Source organism: Tamandua tetradactyla, chromosome 13 (genome assembly GCF_023851605.1).
Source record: "Tamandua tetradactyla isolate mTamTet1 chromosome 13, mTamTet1.pri, whole genome shotgun sequence".
NCBI classification, from domain to species: domain Eukaryota; kingdom Metazoa; phylum Chordata; class Mammalia; order Pilosa; family Myrmecophagidae; genus Tamandua; species Tamandua tetradactyla.
In genome coordinates, this window is record NC_135339.1 from 58076416 (window position 1) to 58095745 (window position 19330).

Here is a 19330-nt window from a genome sequence, read left to right on the forward strand (position 1 = left end):
GATTTTGGCTGTGGAATGTTTTTTGACTTTTCATCAAATTTGGGAAGCTGGTATGTGTGAAATTTGGAGGAAAGAACATTGGATGAATTTATTATTGAAATATTATGGGAAGAAAAAAGGCAGTATTAAAAAAAGGCAGTATACTCAGGTTCTGTATATATCTGTGATTTGATAGCTCTGCAGTCACTTCTGTTGGTGAAGTATGAAGGTATACTTTTGCAGTCACTTTGTCATTTCTTACCCTCTTTCTTGTCCCCATTTTATTGAGATATAATTATAAGTATAGTTCTTAAGTTTTAATAATTATTTACACCCCTATAGCCTCCACCTAAAACGATGAAAAATGCTTCAGTTTCCTAGTAAGTTTGCTCATGTCTCTTTCCAGTCAGTTCCCCACCTCATGATCACTTTCTGATTACCTTTACCCTGAGATAGTTGTGCTTGCATCTTTGTTTCTTTTGCTTAGACATTTATATGTATGTGTGTTGTTTTGTTTATTAATCGTTGATTTTTTTAAAAGCAGCTTTATTGAGATATAATTTGTATAGCATAAAATTCACCCAGCTAAGGTATACAATTCAGTGTTTTTTACTATATTCACAGAGTTGTGCAACATCACTACCATCTAATTTTAGCACAATTTCATTATCCTCAAAACCCTGTACCTATTAGCAGTTACTCCTCATCCCGACTGACCTTTGCAACTATTAATTTACTTTCAGTCTCTATAGATGTGCCTATTCTGGGCATCAGTTTCTTCATTTTTAATGCCGAGTAGTAGTACATTATATGGGCATATCACAATGTGTTATCCATTCTATTGTTGATGGACAATTGGATTGTTTCTTGTTTATGCTATATTAAATAAGGCTACTATAACATTGTCGTACTAGTCTTTTTGTGGACATGTTTTTGTATCTCTTGAATAAATACCTAGGTGTGGAATTGCTGAGTCATAAGGCAGAGATGTATTTTTAACTTTGTAAGAAACTCAAATAGTTCTCCAAAGAAATTGTGTCACCACTTTATACCTCCACTCCCAGCAATTATTTGAGACCAGTTTCTCTACATTCTCACACATATTTAACATTTGTCATTCTTTCCTATTTTGACAGTTGTAATGAGATTTATGTCTCATTTTGATTTTAATACCTTAATGACTGGTAATATTGAACACCTTTTCATGTACCTACTGGACATTCATATATGTCCTTTTGTAACATGTCTGTTCAAGTCTTTTGCCCATTTAAAAGTTTGGCTTATCTTTTATTGTTAATTTGTGGGAGTTTTTTATAGGTTCTGGAATCCTAAGCCTTGCAGCATTGTTCTTCCTTATTAAGACTTTTGGCTGTTTTAGAGCGTTTACATTTACATACAAATTCTGAAATCATCTTGGTTATTTCTTCAAAATAGCTTTTTGGAATCTCAGTAGGGATTATGTAGAATCTGTATATCGGTTGATTGAGAATAGACATCCTGACTGTTCAGACTTTCAACATGTTAAAAGAGTGATTGATTTTTAACAGGCATCAAATTCTGAATACAAAGGACTGAAATTAAGCTATAATGTTTGGTAACTGTATCAGAAATTCTAACCTGACACTTTAGTCTGTCAATATACTCTTGTTCCATTTCACTTTTCACAGCTTATAATCAAATACTTACAATTATTTTATTATTGTTTATCTCCTAATATTAAGCCCTTTGAATGGTAGGAAGTGATTTCTGTTAATGTGCTCTTGCTCCATTTCACTTTTCACAGCTTATATAGTCATTTTATTATTGTTTATCTCCTTCCAGTATTAAGCCCTTTGGATGGTAGGAACTGTTTTCTGTCCTTAATAGTGTCTGGTACATAGTAGTCAATAAATATTTGTCAGATAGATGAATTAATTTTTCATTGGATCGAAATCAGTGCCATAACTCTTCTTCAGCACATTTTCAGGTGACACTGAATTGTAAACTTTATGAGGAAATAGGAATTATCTGTCCTGCTTATCATTCAGCCTCAGCTAGTTAGCTCTCATTTCTACTGTGAGGTGAAGGAAAGATTAAAAACACAAAAATGAGCAAAGTTATAACCATAGTAATAGAGTTTGTTGCAGAGGCAGTAGGTACTGATATATCAGAACAAAATTTTCATATTGTCAATTCATAGCACCTGAAGAATAGCTCAGATTTCATAGACTAATTTCAAATCTTTTTAACATTTTGAAAAATAGCTTGCTTTCTAAAAATTGTCCCATAATCTGTAGCTAACTCACATGCAACTCTGCCTATAAAGGCAGCCATCTCTGATAGTTCACATAATTAGAACAAGGTATGAACTCTGCACATATTGGCTCAGGCCATCACCATGGTATCAATGAAAAGTAACGCCGAGTCTACAAAAATCTCGGAGAGGCCCAGCCAGGGTAACAATCAACATCAGCAGCCATAATTTAGTTTTTGTTACTGTGAGATTTCAGAGTGTCCAAAGAACTAGTGGTAACAGGTGAGTGAGGGTTTTAGCAAGGTATAGAGACAGTGATGTCTGCAAATGAAGTAGGAAAATTACCTAAAGACCAAGCTAAGTTAGCGTAAAACCATAACTAACAATAAAATTATAGTGAAGAAGACTGTGAGTTGATTCTTTAACAAGCCTTTCTGTTTCAAAACCACGATGGAAAGATGTTCTTATTGTATAGCTGCTTTGGGCCAGGCAGATATTTGTGTGAATTCAAATGAAATGTTCTTTTTAAAGGTGTTTTTTGTTGAAATGAAAAAGGCATTTTATTTTTAAAAAAGGCAGGTATTACAGGGTAGTATTAGATGAAAGCAAAAAGTCATCCCAAATCCCACTGTAGAAATAACTATCATCATTAACATTCCAGGCATCTCTTAGTTATAAACACAGATAGAAGGGTGAGCAGAAGGATGGATGGAAGGATAAAAGGAAAATTGTGTTGTGGTTACAAATATAACATAAAATTTGCTATTTTAACCATTTTTAAATATACAGTTCAGTACTACATTTACAGTGTTGTACTTCTGTCACAAGTATCTATTAATAAAATTTTTCATCGCCCTAAACAGAAACTCTGTACCCAGTTAAGCAGTAATTCTCCCTCCCCTTACCCCCAACCTGATAACCATTAAATTTTCTTTCTTTCTCTATGATAATTTGTTTGTTCTAGCTATTTAATATACTTGGAATTATGCAATATTTTGCCTTTTTCTGTCTAGCTTATTTCAGTTAGTAAAATTTCAAGGTTCATTTATGTTGTAGCAAATAACTGGAACTTCATTACTTTTTATAATGAATAATTTTCTATGTAGAAAAAATTTAAATAAAAATGGGGCTGCATTATATATGCTGTTTGTATTTGGGGTATAGCAAAACAAGAAATTGAAGTCATTACTAACTTGTGATAAACAGTTAATTCACAACAAGAAATACTGTAATTCATTTCTAAAAGCGTCCTCTAAGTTTAGGAACAAAATTTTGAGAGGAAAGTCATCCTCAAAATAATAGCAACTGAATCTAATGGCACATTAAAAGTATCATACACCATGACCTAGTGGGATTTATCCCAAGTATGCAAGGGTGGTTCTGCATAAGACAATCAATTAATGTAGTGCGTCACATTAATAGAATGAAAGGAAAAAAAGCATGATCATCTTAATTGATGCTGAAAGGCATTTGACAAAATCTAATACCCCTTCTTCGTAAAGACATTTAGAAAACTAGGACTGGAAAGAAACTCCTCAACACAATAAGGGGCATATATGAAAACCCACAGCTGATGTCATACTCAGTTGTAAAAGACTGAAAGCTTCCCCTCCAAGTTTAGAAACAAGACAAGGATGCTACGTTCACCACTGCTATTCAACCATATACTAGAAGTTCTAGCCATAACTTAGTCAAGAAAAAGAAAGACATTCATATTGGAAAACTAGTAAATATATACATATTCACAGATGACATGATCATATATGTAAAAATTCCTGAGGAGTCTACAAAAAAGCTACCAGAACTAATAAATTTGGCAAAGTGGTAGAGGGTACGAGATCAGCATGCAAAAATTAATCACATTTCTGTATACCAATAATGAACAGTCTGAAAAGAATAATAGGGAAAACAATTCTATTTATAATAGCAACTAGAATCAAATAGCTAGGAATAGATTTAACAAGATTGTAAAGGACTTACATGTGGAAAACTACAAAATCCTGAAGGAAATTCAAGAAGTCCAAAATAAATGGAAAGATATCCTATAGCTATAGATTGGAAGACTTAATATTGGTACAAAGTGATCCTCCTCACAGAAATATACTAATACAATGCTATCCAAATCAAAAGTTGGACAGCCATCTTTACAGAAATGGAAAAGCCAATCAGCAAATTAATATGAAAGGGTAAGGTGACCTGAATACAGAAAACCAGTATGATAAAGAAGAGCAGCAGAGTTGCAGGACCCACACTTAAGAGTCCAAAACTTATTACAAAGCAGAAGTAATTAAAATGGTGTGGTATTGGCACAAGGGCAGACATATAGACCAATGGAACAAAACTGAGAATTCAGAAATAAAATCTTACATCTGTGGCCAGTTGATATTTTAAATTACTTTTTTGTTGTGAAATATAACATACAGAAATGTGATAAACTTCAAAGTGCAGTTTACCCAGTAGTTATAGAGCAAATTTCAAGGTACATTATGGGTAACAGTTTCACAATTTCAGATATTTTTCTTCTGGTTGTTCTAATACATTAGATACTAAAAAGAAGTATCTGTGTAATGATTCAGTAGTCATAATCATTTGTTAAATTCTAACTTCTCTGTTACAACTCTTCCCTCTCCTTTGATCATTTTCTCAGTCCTTTACAATCTTGTTAAATCTATTCCTAGCTATTTGGGCAGTGACCATTCTGACTTCTTCATATTGAAAAGGTATGCTGACATTATGGGGTAGGGGAATGCACTGGTTGATGTTCTGGGAGAGCCTGATCTGGGAGAGCCTGGTACCTCTAAGTTTCAGGGTTTATCTATCATAGAAACAATCTGGAGGTTTTAAGTTTCTGAAAAATAAACTTAATAAGTAAAACTTTTATAGAGTCTTAGATAGAGCCCAAGGTTTTCAGGAATACTTTTGGTTGGGACTTGGCATACTGTGGAAATTTGTAATATCTGGCTGAAGCTTGAGTAAAAGTAACCTACATGATCTCTTGACTGTTTGAAACCTCCTAGCCACTGAAACTTGATTTTGTTACATTTCTTTTCCTCCTTTTGGTCAAGATATGGCCAGCTGATTTTTGACAAGGGTGTCAAGTCCATTCAATGGAGAAAGAATAACCTCTTCAACAAGTGAAGCTAGGAAAGCTGGATGTACATATGCAAAAGAATGAAAGTAGATCCCTACCTCACTCATACCATTAACTCAGAATGGATCAAGGACCTAAATAAATCAGCTAAAACAATAAAACTCCTAGTATACAACACAAGGGAAATATCTTCAGGATCCTTTATTAGGCAATAGAGTCTTAGAGTTGACACCAAGAGTGTGAGGAACAAAAGAGATAAATTGAACCTTGTCAAAATTAAAACATTTGTGCATCAAAGGATATTATTAAGAAAATGAAAAAAACCTATAGAAAGGGAGAAAATATTTGGAAAGCTTTTACCTGATGAAGGCTTAATATCCAGAATATATGAAGAACTACAATTCAACAACAAAAAGACAAACACATCCAATTAAAGAGACTGAAGACTTGAATAGACATTTCTCAGAAAGCGTACAAATGGCCAATAAGCACATGAAAAAATGGTCAGCATCATTAATCATTAGGGAAATGGAAATCAAAATCATATATGAAATATCACCTCAAACACTAGAATATTTTTATTTAAAAAAAAAAGCGCAAGTGTTTGTGAGCATGCAGAGAAATAGGAGTCCTCTTGCATTGTTGATTGGAATGTGGTAGTTCCTCAGAAAGTTAAGAATAGGAGTTAACATACAATGCCGCAATCCCACTTCTAAGAATATAGTCCAGAAATTGAAAGCAGTGACCAGATATCTATGCACCAGTGTTCACAGTAGCCTAAAGGTAGAAACAATTCAAGTGTCCATCAATAAATGAATGCAACAACAAATTGGGTATATCCAGACAGTGGAATATTATTCAACCATAGAATGGAATGAAGTGCTGCAATTTAGATGAACCTTGAAGACGACATATTAAATGAAATAAGACAAACATGAAAGCACAAATATTGCATGACTTTTTTTATATGAAATAGCTAGAATATTCAAAATTAATAAAGACACGATTACAGGGTTCTGGGGAATGGGAAGTTAATGCTTGAGAGGTACAGAGTTTCTCTTTGGGATGATGAAAAAATTTGGTTACATAGGATGGTTGATGGTAGCACAAACTTGTGAATATAATTTGCATTATTTAGTTATATACTTGAAAGTGATTAAAATGGGAAATATTATGTTGTATATATATTACCACAAAAAATTTTTAAAAAGTCATTGTGATTTTTAAAACTTTGTTTCAGACTGTGTTCATCTCTCCCCTGAATTAATAAGTTTATAAATTATTTTAATTTTAAGCTACTAAGGTTCATGAAGTTTATATTCTGTTCCTTAATCCTAATTCCCATGGTTGTGTGAAATTCCATATTGAAATGGATTAAATGCTAAATAAGTTGTTTTGATCTTCATTCTTTGGTAAACCATGACTAAGAGTTATACTTCTGGGGTTAAAGTAGTGTGTGGGGTGGAAAGATAAAGGTATAGATAACATCGTGGCATCTTTAGAAAATTAGTCTTTCACTTGACTGGGAGACATTCTTTCATGGTCTTTCATCAACTTGTCTTACTTGTGGAAAGAGAATGTGGGACATTTCATGACCCTAAAAGAATTTAGTTGAAAATGATTTACTTTACTGGGTTTGAGTCTTTACTAAAATTGAAAGCCTTTCAAATTGTCTAAAATATTTACTCTTAAAGTGTATATATTTCACTTGCCATAATACTCTATTTGACACCTGGCACCTTTTAGTGCAGATCAGTATGTTAAGACGTCTTGCTGCAGGTTTTCAGATTTCCATTGCTTTATAAAAGTTTTTATCATTTATACGTACCCCCTCATTAGGGTTCTGGTGCATTTCGTCTAATTTTTCATCCACACTGCCAGTGTAATTTTTGTGTAACATAATACTGTTATCCTCTAAAGAATTCTTCAGTGGTTCATCATCTTAGGATAAAATTCAGACTTTAACATGGCTTTCTAGGTTAGTCTTAGCCTACTGCTTACCGTTTTACTAATTTTTCTCCTTGTTTCCCCAAATCAGCATAATAGTAGCTAACATTTATGTGGTAGTTCTTATTCTCTATACCAAGCACTCAGGCATTCACAATGAACTGCCTGTAATTCTGCAAATAGATTGTGTATTTTCACTTTCATATATTTGTACATTCAATACTATGCCTGGAGTATTCTTTTTCAGTCTCTTTATTTCATGCGTACTTGTTCTTTGAGACTCTGTTCAGACATTGCATCTTAGAAGCTGAATTTCCAAAGTCACTTTGAAACCTTTTCCCTGCCCCATATTTGTGAGAAGTTCACGGCAATGCATATTGATATCTAGCTTAAAGCAAAACATACACAGTAATTGCTCCCTGCCCCCCACCTCCATCCTTGCCTTCCCTTGCCCAACAGTGAGGACAGTTTCATAGGACTGAGTTGCTCCTAGTTAAGAGCAGAAAGAGGGTTTGTAATTGATCATCATCAATACCCCCTTCCTCAGTCTTATCATTTGAACATTTGTCTCCACAGACCATGTGGTCCACAGACGAGATGGTAATCTAGTAACAATGAGTAAGATAGTCTTTGCCCTTGCAGATCCCAAATTCCATTGGAAAAAGACAGATTTACAAGTAGCTAATGATAACTAGCTGAGTCAGAGACTTAAAACATTAAAAAAATATGAACAAAAAAAAAACCCATATATTTTTCTGGAGTGATGCAAATGTTCTAAAAATGATCATGGTAATGAATATAGTGAACCATTGATTGTACACCATGTATGGAATGTTTGTATGTTAAGAATGTTTGTGTTGTATGTTGTTTATCGGTAAATATAGTAAAAAAAAAAAAGAAAAAAAACCGTAAAGGTGGTTCAGTGGTAAAATGCTCACCTTCCATGCGGGAGACCCTGGTTCGATTCCCAAACCATGTAGCCCCCCCAAAAAAAATTTGCAAAAAGAAACCATAAAATAATTAGAAGAGGCATAGGCAATTCTTCTATTATAATCAGGTGCATTTGCTATAAAGGAAATGATTGTTTTATTTTTAAAATATATGATGAAAAAAAATGCCATCGAGAAGACAGAAGATTGCAGCTTGTATTAATATGTACCTTTCTGCCATATATTAAAAAAAGAACTCTTAAATTTCAGATAGCGAGAAAGATTAACAGCCCATTAGAATAACTGTTAAAGAAAACGAATAGACAATTCACAAAGAATTGTAAGAGTGCAATGAACATATGAAAAGTGGCAGTCTTAATTATAATCAAGGAATTTAAATTTAAACAAAATGGTATCTTTTACTTATCATGTGGCTAAGATAAGTTAAGGTGTTTAAAAGACGCAGGGCAGGTGGTTCAGTGTTAAAATGCTCACCTGTCATGTGGGAGACCTGGGTTTGATTTCAGTCCATGCACCCTCCCCCATCCCCTGAAAAAAAGACACAGGGCCATCGCAGAGTTTTTCCTCCGGACAGAAGATGAAAAGTTTGAATATTAAAAAGTAATGAGACAGAGACCCGTGTTTGATTCTGGGTGCCTGCCCATGTTTTTTTTTTTTTTTTTTTTAAGTAATAATTGCAATGTATTGAGTTATATCAACTAAATAAAAATACAAGCATCCATAATGATACTTTAAAAATAACTTGTCACCTTTGGTGGTTGCTAGACTGTCAATTTTTTAGTCTGAAAGTTTGCAGATAAAGAAGAACTAAACATTTATCATGCCTTTCATCCATGAACTAATTGTATTTCAGGGTAACCAAATAGCTGATCATAGAGACCTCTTTTTAATTGAAGGATCCAGGTAATAAATGAAGGAATGATGGGATTAGAAGGTCTCCATTTTGCACCCATAATAAAATAATGAATGTAGACAGATTATCAGTATATGCTAAAATTATGTGAAAGAAACTTTATAATGGTGGGATCAAATTAATATCCTGAGTTCACTGATCATCCTTGGCATAAATAGAAGTAGAACAGGCAGATATTATGTGCCTCTTGGTTAGATTAAATAGGGAGGACAGAACACCACCTAAAACATTTAACTTGAATCTAATTAAGAAAAGTAACTGGGCAGATCATGTAAGGTTGTTGACTATTGTAAGGACTTTGGTGTTTTGGTTTGTTCTTTTTTTGCCCCAGCATGAAAGCAATTTGTGGGTCCTGTAATGAAAAATAAATAAATAAAAAAGACATATGTGATGACATTCTGCTTTGATGTGAAAAGGAAGTTAATCTGAATGAAACAAAAAGAGTAAAGAGACTGAATGATTTACAAAAGTAGAAACCAGAGTGATATTTTGCACCATGGATATACTTGTTTTAAAATCTTTGCTTGTGAAGTAAATATTTGACAACCACAGTGATGAGCAGTTAAAGCAATTTTAGTACAATAAGAAGTCATCAAAAGTGGACTATTTCTCTGAAAGAGCAGTGCCTATATTATGAAGATTCAACTTCATAGCTCATTACAACCATTTCCAAAATTTAATTCCTACTATCTTCTTGTAAATTAGGGGAATTTCATTTGTGTTTTATAGGGCAATGACCCAGAAAACACAAAACAAAACAAAAAAATGCCTCATGCCTTAATTTATAATTTTCTATTGTATGGCAGTCTAAAACATTTGAAACAGATTAAATAGCTTAACTTACTTGACAGGCATAGAAGCATTTCAAAATCATAGTGAAATCTAATTATGTAATGTATAATGTTGAAAGGAAGGCATCTACCAATATGTGGGCATTTACTAAATAAAAGCTCCCAATAAAACTATATATATAAACATGGGTAGGATAAATGAAGAACAGTTCTGAAGAACTTTTTTGCAATTGAGGGTCTAAGGCACAATAAGCTTTTCACATAGGTGCCGAACTATCCTAAATTTTTTCACATTGGTTGTTTTCATCAAATGCTCTAGTCACATGAACAATACATGTGATTTGCCAGGAAAAAAAATCCTCCAAAATTGGAATGCCATTTCAGATCTGGTATACTTAAATATATCACTCTCACTGGAAGTGCTGTCAGCATAGTCTTTGCAACTAGGACTAGCATATATTTAAGAAGTTTTTATAAATGATTTGTGATATTTGTATGTTACTTCTTATGCCAAGCTGTTTTCTGATGAAGACAGTATTGTGCTTTATGTGAGAAGGAAAACTTCAAAATAACACCATAAAGTTTCAAAGACTAATGGGAGAATGAACTAGGATGATCCACATATATAAGATGAACTCCACAATGTTAGAATTATAAATGTTCAGAGCAGCCTAGACTAGAAGACAAGCCCAAACTGCAATTAGAAGAATGAAATACGAAATGGTCTTAGATGTATCCTTAAAATTTTGTCTCAGCCCTCAGCCTGAATTGTGAGGATTAAGCTTCAGTTCATTCCAGGCACCAGAAATTGTGCAGTTCTCCTTTGTATTTATTGTACAGACTGTGAACATTCTAGAAGCTTCTTTTAGTTACACTGTTGTACTTTCTGTCTCAGCAATTTGAGGGTGTGCAAATTCCATAGTCATCAATAAAAACAGGCTATGCTCCATCATAGAGAGATGTGATCTGTAGTAATTGTACTGAAGTCTAAAAGAAGATTCCAAGTATCTTTTAGTGCTGATTGTTTGTGATGTTCCAACAAAACTTTATTCCATTAAGTTTAAGAATTTAGGTCTTCCATTAAGCACCAAATTCCAGCATGCAGCGTTCATTTCTAGATGTGATCCTTTTTTGTCCAGGATTCCTTGCACAATTAAAAGTAAACTGGTAAACGAAGAGTGCTTTGAAAACTATTGCTTTTTTTCTTTATTTGCTTTGTATATATGTTGTACAATAAAAAAGTTTAAAAAAAGAAAGTAAACTGGTAAAAATCCTTAAATCGTCCTGGTTCTTTGAATTCTTGTTTCATCTTGGGTATCTGGGTCATTAATTTTTCCTACAGTCACATCCTAATTCTGTCATGCCTCCTTTGAACTCCTGTGTGGAAATTTTGTATGGTGTTGCTGCTCTGAACCTCTACACAGGGTTAAAGCCACACAGGATCGATGGCCATGTCATCACAGAACTGCTGTATACTATGCATTCCAATTTTATTTTCATCAGGAGGATCTTTATATCTATTGTTTGGTTGTTCTAACTTCTTTTTTGTTCAATGATTCTTTTAGATTCTCTCGTATATGAAGTTCAAGATTTTGAAAAAAGTTGTCTGTTGCAACATCTAACTTCCAGTCATTTTGAAACAGACATCTTACTGCTGTTTTTTCACAAGATTGTGTGACGAATTTTGTCTTTCTGTGATGACTTCAATTTGTTCATGTTGATGTCTTCCAAGCTTCTCACCTCATCTTCCAGGACCACAGCAAATGGAATAGGACTTTGGTTTTTAATTAAAAGTAAAATGGAGAGCATTGTAGGCTCTTGAGAAGAGAGTAACGTGATGAATTGGCTTAGTTTGACAAGCTAACTCTGGATAGAATGTTGAGAATAGGCTTAGGGGTGGGAAAGTAGGAGTTTTAGCACAAATTTTAATGTGGAAGCTATTGTAGCAATCCACATGAGAGATGAAGTTGTTTGGTTCAGGTACTAGTGATAGAGGATTGGTTAGAATTGGTAGAGCCAGTAGAGTTTCCTGATGGGTTGAATGCGTTGGGGAGTGAGCAATAGAGAGGAGTCAGGGTGGACTTCATAGTTTTTTTGGGCCAAGCAGCTGCTAATACAGAATTGCCATTAATCAAGATGGGGGCGTCTGTGATTGGAGAAGATGTGGAAGAGATTAAGAATTCAGTTTTGGCTGTCTTCCATATAAAAAGTATTCCACATAATAAATTACAGTGAGTGTAACGCTGATGAATATTAAGAACCAGGAGTACAAGACAGCTCCTAGGAAAAGGACTTTTCATTGTAAATCTCACATTGTTTAACCTTGTGAGTTTTCACTTTGTGAGCTTGATATTATTTCTTTGCTCTGTGTCTATATATTTTAAATTAAGCGATGTATAGGTACCCTTCTATGTAATTTTTTAAAAATTGTGGTAAATTTCTATCTAACATGAAAACTGCCATTTTAACCACTTTTCAGTGAACAGTTCAGTGGCATTAATTACTTTAACACTGTTGAATTACCATGACCACCTTTATTGCTAAAACCTTTCCATAACCCAAAACAAAAGTTCTTTACCTTTTAAGCAGTGACTCACCATTCCCCTTTCTTCTGTTTCTCCTAACCTTTAATCTACTTTCTGTATCTATGAATTTGCTGCCTCTAGTTGTTTCCTATAAGCAGAATTATACAACAGTTAATTCTGTCTGGCTTACTCACTTAGCGTAATGTCTTCAAGATTCATTTATGTTGGTAGCATATATCGGAAGTTCATTCCTTTTTTACAGCTGCATAACATTCTGTTGTGTGAACGTACCCAGTTTTGTTCATTCATCTGTTGATTGACACTTGGGGTTGTTTCTAACTTTTGGCTGTTGTGAATAATGATGCTGTGAATATTGGCATACCAGGTATGTTTAAATCCCTGCTTTCAGTTGTTTGTGTTATATAATCTTAAGTGTGGAATTTTCAGGTCATCAGGTAATTCTCTTAGTTTCTTGAGGAACCCCAAATTATTTTCCACAGTAACTGCATTTTACATTCTCACCTCCAGTGCATGAGAGTTTCTATTTTTCCACATCCTAAGACAACACCTATTTCCGATATTTTATGTACTAGCTATCATAGTGGGTGTGATGTGGTATCTCATTGTGGTTTTCATTTGTATTTCCCTGTTGGCTTAATGTGCTTATTGGCAATTTGTGTATCTTCTTTGAAGAAATGTCTATGTCCTTTGTCCAATTTTAACTGGGCTGTTGCTCTTTTTGTTGTAGGTTTTCTTTATATGTTCTGGATATTAAACTCCTATCAAATATATGCTTTCCAAATATTTTCTCATAGGTTGTCTTTTCACTTTCTTGATAATGTCTTTTGATGTATAAACGTTTTAAGTTGTCATGAATAGGTTTATCTATGTTCTTGCTTTGTTGCTTGTGGTTTTGGTGTCACCTCTAAGAATCCGTTGCCTAATATAAGATCCTGAAGCTTCATCCCTGTGTTTTCTTCTGAGAGTTTTATTGTTTTAGCTCTTATGTTTAGATTGTTGATCCATTTTGAGATAATTTTTGTATACGGTGTGAGATAGGAGTCCACTTTCATCCTTTTGCATGTGAATATCCAGTTATGCAGCACCATTTGTGAGATGGCTACTCTTTCCATTGATTTGGTACTGTATTAGTTAGGGTTCTCTAAAGAAACAGAATCAACAGGAAACACTCGCAAGTAAAAAATTTATAAAAGTGTCTCACGTAACCATGGGAACGCAGAGTCTAAAATCCTAGGGCAGGCTGTGAAGCTGATGATTCCGTTGGAGGGTCTGGACGAACTCCACAGGAGAGGCTCGCCAGCCGAAGCATGAAGAGAGCCTGTCCCTTCTGAATCCTCCTTAAAAGACTTCCAGTGATTAGATTAAGCATCACTCATTGCAGAAGACATTCCCCTTGACTGATTACAAATGGAATCAGCTGTGGATGCAGCTGATGTGATCATGATTTAATTGTATGAAATGTCTTCATCACAACAGACAGGCCAGCACTTACCCAACCAGTCAAACAGGTACCACAGCTTGGCCAAGCTGACACATGACCCTGACCATGACAGTCCACCCCTGGTCAACTTGGCAGCTGTACATATCACCTTAAACCATATCTAATTTCTAAGTAAAAAAACAATAAAACACACGTTTTTCTTTCACCTAACAATACTTAGTTGTCCTACATATAACTGGAAGCACGTTAAATCTCTCCAGAATAGGGTTCAAGTCCTTGGGTAACATTCATTCTTAAACTCGATATCTTACAACTCAAATAGTATAACATGAACAAAACAGCATTGCAATCCTCATTTCTGTAACTGATCACATGGTCATAGTTCATATTTATCACTACCTTTTTCCATTTCTCATTCCATGTTCCCTTTACCCTCATCAAGTACTTCAGCTGGTCATGGTTCTTTGCCTGGTGGATTGACCCAAACCTTCATTCCTGAAGTTTCAGAGCCATTGGTAGTCCTGCCTGGACTGGGTTGTTGCAGGTTTCCATTGATTTTAATCATAGGGCATGGTAGTACTAAAAGACACCCTGGGGGATCTCCTGTATTCCAAGAAAACTCTTCTTTACCTTCATGGTGTAGTTACAGTCCTATTTCCCCCTGATAGTCAGGGTCAATCACCCCAGACAATAATGTTATCCTCTTCTTGGCTTGTTGATCCAAGAAGGGGCATGAGAGCCAAAGTGACCAGGTGGCAGTCTTAGATTCCAGTTCAATGGAATCATTGTTGTTTCTCCTGGTAAAAGCACTCCCCCTTTTGGAACTAAAACCTGTAGACCAGCAGAGCTCCGGGTCGCAGGGACAGGAAGCAGAAATTTTCCTAGTGGATCACTAGGAGTAATAACGAGTGGTACCACTCCCATTTCCACCTCTTGGTTCCTGGACCCATGGATCCTGGCTATGGGAGAAACAACACCATACAGCAGATGCTGATTCAGAGCATATACAACTTCCTGGAGAACATTACCCCAGCCCTTCAAGGTATCACCACTTAGTGGGCACCATAATTGAGTTTTCAAAAGGCCATTCCACTGTACTATCAATAAAGCTGCTTCTGAATGATGGGGAACATGGTAAGACCAGAGAATTCCATGAGCATGTGCCCATTCCCGCACTTCATTTGCTGTGAAGTGTGTTCCTTGATCAGAAGCAATGCTGTGTGGGATACCATGACGATGGATAAGGTGTTTTGTAAGCGCACGGATGGTAGTTTTGGCAGAAGCATTGCATGCAGGGAACGCAAACCCATATCCAGAGTATGTGTCTATTCTAGTTAGAACAAATAGCTGTCCCTTCCATGAAGGGAGTGCTCCAATGTAATCACCCTGCCACCATGTAGCTGGCTGGTCACCTCAGGGAATGGTGCTGTATCGGGGACTGGGTGTGGGTCTCTGCTGCTGGCAAATTGGGCACTGTTCTAGTTTTGCTAGCTGCCAGAATGCAACACACCAGAGATGGATTGGCTTTTAATAAAAGGGGATTTATTTCATTAGTTCTTCAGAAGAAAGACAGCTAACTTTCATCTGAGGTTCTTTCTTACTTGGGAAGGCACAGGATGATCTCTGCTGGCCTTCTCTCCCGGCCTCTGGGTTCCAACAACTTTCTCCAGGGTGATGCCTTTCTGCATCTCCAAAGGCCTGGGCTGAGCTGCGAGTACTGAGATGAGGTATGCTAAGGTGCTTGGGCTGTGCTACATTGCACTCTCATCATTTAAGTACCAGCCAGTTAAGTCAAACATCATTCATTGCAGCAGGCATGCCTCCTAGCTGACTGCAGATGTAATCAGCAACAGATGAGGTTCACATACCATTGGCTCAGGTCCGCAGCAAAATAGGTGCCTTCACCTGGCCAAGTTGACAACTGAATCTAACTACCACAGGCACTCAGCAATGGCTGTAGCCAAGTCAGCCTTGGTGAGTGGAAGTCCATGTTGCTGAGCCCATGCATAACCTCCATCTCTACCACCATGACCACTTTGTTCATGAGCCCATTGGGCAATGACAGGAGTTGCTGGGTAAAGAAGCTGACTGGTATCCACAGAACGGGTCATCTTATCCACTTGATTATTAAAATCTTCCTCTGCTGAAGTCACCCTCTGGTGCGCATTCACATGGAACACAAATCTGTTCGTTTTGGGCCCCTCAGAAAGTTCTGTCTACATACTTCTTTCCCAGACCTCTTTGTCACCAATTTTCCAATTATGGTCTTTCCAAGTCCCAGACCATCCAATCAAACCATTGGCAGCAGCCCATGAGTCAGTATACAAATGCATCTCTGGCCAATTCTCCTTCCAAGCAAAATATACAACAAGGTTCATTGCTCTAATTTCTACCCACTAGGAGGATTTCCCCTCACCACTGTCCTTCAGGGACACCCCAGAAAGGGGTTGTAGTGCTGCAGCTGTCCACTTTTGGGTGGTACCTGCATATTATGCTGAACCATCTGTAAACCAGGCTCGAGGGTTTTCTTCCTCAGTCAGTTCACTGTAAGAAACTCCCAAAGAGACCATAGCTCTGGTCTGAGAAAGAGAAGATAATGTGGCAGGAGTGGAGACCATGGGCATTTGGGCCACTTCTTCATGTAACTTACTTGTTCCTTCAGGACCTGCTCTGGCCCTATCTCATATATACCATTTCCGTTTTACAATAGAGTGCTGCTGTGTACGCCCAACTTTGTGACTTGGTGGGTCAGACAACACACAGCTCATGATAGGCAGCTCAGGTCTCATGGTAATTTGGTGGCCCATGGTTAAGTGTTCAGTCTCTGCTAAGGCCCAGTAGCAGGCCAAAAGCTGTTTCTCAAAAGGAGAGTAGTAATCTGCAGCAGATGGTAAGACTTTGCTCCAAAATCCTAAGGGTCTACGTTGTGATTCCCCTAAGGGGCCTGTCAAAGGCTCCAAACAGCATCTCTATTTGCCACTGACACTTCCACCACCACTGAATCTGCTGGATCATACGGCCCAAGTGGCAGAGCAGCATGTACAGCAACCTGGACCTGTCGCACATCCTCCTCTTGTTAAGGTCTCCACTCAAAGTTAACAGCTTTTCTGGTCACTCAATAAATGGGCCAGAGTAACACACCCAAGTGAGGAATATGTTGTTGCCAAAATTGAAAGAGACCAACTAGGTGTTGTACCTTTTTTTTTGGTCGTAGGAGGGGCCAGATGCAGCAACTTATCCTTCACCTTAGAAGAGATATTTCGACATGCCCCATGCCCACTGGACACCTAGAAATTTCACTGTGGTGAAAGGTCCCTGTATTTTTGTTGGATTTATCTCCCGTCCTCTGACACGCAAATGCCTTACCAGTAAGTCTAGAGTATTTGCTATTTCTTGCTCACTAGATCCAATCAACATGATATCATCAATATAATGGATCAGTGTGATGTCTCATGAGAAGGAGAAATGATCAAGGTCCCTACGGACAAGATTATGACCTAGTGCTGGAGAGTTGATATACCTCTGAGGTAGGACAGTGAAAGTACATTGCTGACCTTGCCAGCTGAAAGCAAACTGTTTCTGGTGGTCCTTACTAACAGCTATTGAGAAAAAAGCATTTGCCGGATCAGTAACTGCATATCAGGTACCAGGGGGTGTATTGATTTGCTCAAGCAATGATACCACATCTTGAACAGCAGCTGCAATTGGAGTTGCCACCTGATTGAACGTACAGTAATCCACTGTCATCCTCCAAGACCCATCTATTTTCTGCATAGGCCAAATAGGAGAGTTGAATGGGGCTTTGGGAATCATCACCCCTACATCCTTCAAGTCCTTAAGAGTGGCCGTTATCTCTGCAATCCCTCCAAAAATCCGGTATTGCTTCTGATTTACCATTTTGCTCGCTAGGGGCAGTTCTTGTGGCTTCCACTTGGCTTTTCCCACCATAATAGCCCTCACTGCACGAATTAGAGAGCCAATGTAGGGATTCTGCCAGTTGCTCGGTATGTCTGTGCCAATTATACATTCTTGAATTGGGGAAATAACTACCGAGTGGGTCTGGGGGCCCACTGGACCCACTGTGAGACGGACATGAGCTAAAACTCCATTGATCACCTGGCCTGCATAAGCCTCCACTCTGACTGTTGGGCCAGAGTGACGTTTTGGGTCCTCTGGAATTAATGTCACTTCTGATCTAGTGTCTAATAATCCCCAAAATATCTGATCATTTCCATTTCCCCAGTGCAGTTACCCTGGTAAAAGGCTGTCAGTCTCCTTGGGGAAGGCTTGGAGGAAGATTAACAGTATAACAGGGTTCTACCCCCAAAGGGACCTGGCCTCCCCTTCATTCAAGGGGCTCCGGGTCTGTAACTGTCTCAAGTCTGGCTCTGACTCTGTGTCTTTGTAATTCAGGTTAGACTTCTGTTCACTTGACCTAGAACTCTTTTTTTTTTTTTTTTAACTTTTTTTATTAATTAAAAAAAAATTAACAAACAAAACATTAAGATATAATTCCATTCTACATATACAATCAGTAATTCTTAATATCATCACATAGTTGCATATTCATCATTTCTTAGAACATTTGCATTGATTTAGAAAAAGAAATAAAAAGACAACAGAAAAAGAAATAAAACGATAACAGAGAAAAAAAAGGTTATACATACCACAACCCTTACCCCTCGCTTTCATTTACCACTAGCATTTCAAACTAAATTTATTTTAACATTTGTCCCCTCTATTTTTATTCCATATGTTCTACTCTTCTGTTGATATAGTAGCTAAAAGGAGCATCAGACACAAGGTTTTCATATTCACAGAGTCTCATTGTGAAAGCTATATCATTGTTCAATCATCATCAAGAAACATGACTACTGGAACACAGCTCTACATTTTCAGGCAGTTCCCTCCAGCCTCTCCGCTACATCTTGAACAACAAGGTGATATCTACTTAATGCATAAGAATAACCTCCAGGATAACCTCTCGACTCTGTTTGGAATCTCTCAGCCATTGACACTTAGTCTCATTTCACTCTTCCCCCTTTGGTCAAGAAGGTTCTCTCAATTCCTTGGTGTTAATTCTCAGCTCATTCTAGGGTTTTTCTTAGTCCCTTGATGCTGAGTCTCAGCTCATTCCAGGATCTCTGTCCCACGTTGCCAGGAAGGTCCACATACCTGGGAGTCATGTCCCACGCAGGGGGTGGGGGTGGTGGTGGTGGTGAGACTGCTCATTGTGTTGACTGGAGAGAGAGGCCACATCTGAGCAACAAAAGAGGCTCTCTTGGGGGTGACTCTTAGGCCTAAATTTTAAGTAGACTTGACCTATCCTTTGTGGGATTTAGTTTCATATGAACAAACCCCAAGACTGGGGGCTCAGCCTATAGCTTTGGTTGTCCACACTGCTTGTGAGAATATCAAGAATTCAACTTGGGGAAGTTG

At 37.0% G+C, this 19330-nt stretch overlaps 1 protein-coding gene and 1 pseudogene across 19 annotated transcripts in view; one reads left to right on the top strand and one right to left on the bottom strand.

Moving 5' to 3' along the window:
- The window catches only part of LCOR (ligand dependent nuclear receptor corepressor), a 220089-nt gene that overhangs the window by 26774 nt on the left and 173985 nt on the right, over window positions 1-19330 (top strand). The gene's annotated exons all lie outside the window — the stretch shown is intronic.
- On the bottom strand, window positions 10774-11620 carry LOC143654078 (DCN1-like protein 1; annotated as a pseudogene).